Consider the following 4,461-nt stretch of genomic DNA (forward strand, 5'->3'; position numbering starts at 1 on the left):
TATCATCATGAGGGAGTCGTTGTAAACCGGCTCTCCTAGTTATGTCTAACCTTAAGATTATTCCTCTCCCCTCTTGGGGTGCCCTGCCCCTCCTTATATAGGTTGAAGGGGCGGGTTACATGTAGAGTCCATCTCGGACTAAGATTTAAACTATTCTGACTTCTCTTCATGGGCTTCCTAACATCTTGGGCTTATTAACCCCAGGCGACTCTGTCTGCTGGGTTATGACTGTCTGCCGGTTTACCATCTGACTTACCATCTGGCTTATCATCTGCCGGGTTATGATCTGACTTAACATCTGCTGGGTTATCATCTGACTTAACATCTGCCGGGTTATCATCTGACTTAACATCTGTCGGGTTATCATCTGACTTAACATCTGCCGGGTTATCATCTGACTTAACATCTGTCGGGTTATCATCTGACTTAACATCTGTCGGGTTATCATCTGACTTAACATCTGTCGGGTTATCATCTGACTTAACATCTGCCGGGTTATCATCTGACTTATCATCTGCCGGGTTATCATCTGACTTAACCATCTGTCTTAACTGTACGCCTTAACCATCCGTCTTAACTCTCTGCCGGTTTACCAAGTCCCAGCCGGGTCATACCGCGGGGTATATCCCCTACATTAGCCCCCAGTTTCATTTGGATTTATCCATGTTAAACTGATCCTGTAAAACAAACAGAAGAACAATTTTGACAGATTATGCTCCGGTTTAAGAACTTTTGTAAACCGACACCTGATCATATTTGCTGACGTTGGTTTCTCACAGAGAAAATTTGTGAAGAATAATTCATTTAACTCAGCTTCCAATGCTTAAAAAATATTGGTCCTTGAAATACTCATCTGATTCTTCAACCGGCTTGAAGATGTAAAACTTGTCGGCTTATCATTGCCAAAATTGCCGGTTTATAAATATTGATGGCACCGGTATAAAAATATACCTCTTATATGCATATCACTTGTAGCCCCCAAGTCTTAAGAAGGGAACGTAGTAATAGCTTAAGAATTGCTTCAATATGAATGTCACAAGCTTAAAGAAATCCAGGTTGTTCATCTCAATCACTAGTCATAAACTGAGTATTCCACATATGTAGCCCCCAAGTGCCAGGTTATCATGCTTGCAGCAACCTGGGACTTGTAATTGCCTTATTCTCATAAAAACTTCAACCAGTGTAGCCCCCAAGGGTCGGGTCATTATGCAATAATGAGCAGGGACTTTATAGATATGATCATGTAGACTTGAACAGCAACATGTAGCCCCCAAGGGCCGGCTCAGTAAGATAATATTGAGCTAGGACTTTATATATACTTCTTTGAAAAGACCATCATATGATGTAACCCCCATCATGGGGCTTGAACCCACGTCCACAAGGTTAAGAGCCTTGTGTTCTACCAATTGAGTAATGAACCCTTCAATATAATGGATTAGGGCTTGTGTACCTTGAATTTTTGACAGGAGCAATTGGTAGCCCCCAAGGGCCGGCTCATTACAATGTGATGAGTCGGGTCTTCAATAAGGTGAGAAAAAATGTCTTTGCATTAGCCCCCAAGTGCCATGGTGCATGCTGGAAGTGACATGGGACTTGCATATTTGATGTGATCTCAACTTGAATAATGTAGCCCCCAAGTGCCGGGTCATAAGCCTGCAGCAACTCAGGACTATTCCTTCCATTGTAGAATAAATCATATCCATTGATAATATAATAGCCATTGCGCTAAAGCGACTTTGAAAACCTCAATCATAATACTGGTTATTGATAACCATAATAAAAATCCATCCATGTTGGCTATTAAAGATTTGAATAATATAACCCGGTTTGAAAACCGGTTCCTGTGATATTTGACCACACTGTTGGTTTACCAAGCCAGTGTAGTAAGGGTGATAACCCAAAATTTGAGCACTGGTAATTATCATATATTGCCGGCTTATGAACAAATCCAGGCCGGGTTAATAAACACCGGATATTATTTTATCTCATACTGGCGACTTGTAGCCAAAAACCAGGTCGGGTCAATAAACATTGGATATTAACTTACCATGTACTAACGACTTATAGTCGAAAGCCAAGCCGGGTTAATAAACACCGGTGAATTATAATCGCAAAGTTTTATAAGCCTCATCAAATAAACCTCAAAAAAGTTGTCGAATAAAAACAGACGAAAAACGAGGCTTTTCATGGGCTGCCAGGCCGAAAATCGAGGCTTTTCATGGGCTGCCAGGCCACTGAGTTAAACCATTTTACAAACCTTATAAGATGGACCTCACGTTAACCAATCATCGTTTTAACTTTGACAAGTTCAGGGTCTGCATAAGATTGACTTGTCAAACGTTCAGCGGGTCATTCCAGGAATACCTGGGCGGAGTGGCTTACTTAAAAAGGCAGGATAACTCGGGGTTTTAGGTGAATACACCTGGCTTCCAAGCCTGGCTTTTAAGCCTATCACAAGGGTTATAGCAACTCTTGTTCTTTAGAACAAAAAGGGCCCCCAAGCAATATTTCTGAGCTATGCTCAATGGGCACCTATGTTTGAGTTGTGCTTTTGCAACAGACTCTCTTTGGTCCCTTTAACCTGGGTAGCAAGCCCCCAAGTGTTTTGTAAGAATGGCGTATAAGCCGGATTAAAGGGTAATCATAGCTTCGCTTCAATGAGCCGGAAGCCCCCAAGTGACCAATAAGATAAGCCCATAAGGCAGGATACCCATGTTTGAACCGCGTATCATGGCAGCAAGTTCTCTTTGGCAACCTTTATTTTTTCTGAGACCTCAAACTTTGTGAGAGATAATTCTTCTTGAACCGGATGCTAAACTGGATATTGAGAGCTTCAAAGCTTTATGGGAGACAGATTTCCCTTGAACCTGATTTTAAACCGGAATCTTCATTTTGAGCCGGAAATTTTCTGACGGCCTTTAAATTTTCATCGATATAACAGTATCCTCCGGGACAGGGTTATCTTTCCCTTCAACGTACTGGGGCACTTGAATTTGCTGAAACTGGCAAGACTTGCTGAGTCATATCATTGTAGCCCCCGAGTCTTAAGACGACTCGAGGAGTTGGCTTGAGATTCTCCATATTTGACCGTGATGTCCACCGGCATATAGTTGAACAGCGAAACGCTGTAATATGTTAAAGTTGGAGGCATGGTAATGAGTTGATGATATTCGCATCACTCATTGTATATCTTTAGCGTTAATAACGCGATATGAATCCACTGAAGGTTGAAGTCAACCATGGAGGGTTATAAATGATCCCATTGGAATTGTGTCAGTAACCCGGCTAGTGGGTCATCCACGCTGATTGTTGAAATTACCCAAACTGCAGTGCCAACGATTTGTACTCCAATTCATTGAGCCATCCGGTGGAAGTTGATAATATATTATGATCTGCCCCAGATTTGTTGAAATAGACCGGGCCGCAGGAGCGGTAACTTGCGTGCGCTCATTAAGCAGCTCATGCAGACGGGTGCAGCTCCGGTATGTTGATGTAGACTAGACCGCAAGGGCGGCAGCGTAAGCGCTTCTTGGCAGTGAATAATTTGAAGGAAATATGCCCTAGAGGCAATAATAAAGTATTATATATTTCCTTATATCATGATAAATGTTTATTATTCATGCTAGAATTGTATTAAACGGAAACATAATACATGTGTGAATACATAGACAAACAGAGTGTCACTAGTATGCCTCTACATAGCTCGTTAATCAAAGATGGTTATGTTTCCTAGCCATAGACATGAGTTGTCATTTGATTAACGGGATCACCTCATTAGGAGAATGACGTGATTGACATGACCCATTACGTTAGCTTAGCACCCGATCGTTTAGTATGTTGCTCTTGCTTTCTTCATGACTTATACATGTTCCTATGACTATGAGATTATGCAACTCCCGTTACCGGAGGAACACTTTGTGTGCTACCAAACGTCACAACGTAACTGGGTGATTATAAAGGTGCTCTACAGGTGTCTCCAAAGGTACTTGTTGGGTTGGCGTATTTCGAGATTAGGATTTGTCACTCCGATTGTCGGAGAGGTATCTCTGGGCCCACTCGGTAATGCACATCACTATAAGCCTTGCAAGCATTGTGACTAATGAGTTAGTTGCGGGATGATGTATTACGGAACGAGTAAAGAGACTTGCCGGTAACGAGATTGAACTAGGTATCGAGATACCGACGATCGAATCTCGGGCAAGTAACATACCGATGATAAAGGGAACAACGTATGTTGTTATGCGGTCCGACCGATAAAGATCTTCGTAGAATATGTGGGAGCCAATATGGGCATCCAGGTCCCGCTATTGGTTATTGACCGGAGAGGTGTCTCGGTCATGTCTACATAGTTCTCGAACCCAAAGGGTCCGCACGCTTAACGTTACGATGATAGTTTTATTGAGTTTTGATGTACCGAAGGAGTTCGGAGTCCCGGATGAGATCAGGGATATGACGAGGAGT

This window comes from Triticum aestivum, chromosome 2D (genome assembly GCF_018294505.1).
Source record: "Triticum aestivum cultivar Chinese Spring chromosome 2D, IWGSC CS RefSeq v2.1, whole genome shotgun sequence".
Classification (NCBI taxonomy): Eukaryota; Viridiplantae; Streptophyta; class Magnoliopsida; order Poales; family Poaceae; genus Triticum; species Triticum aestivum.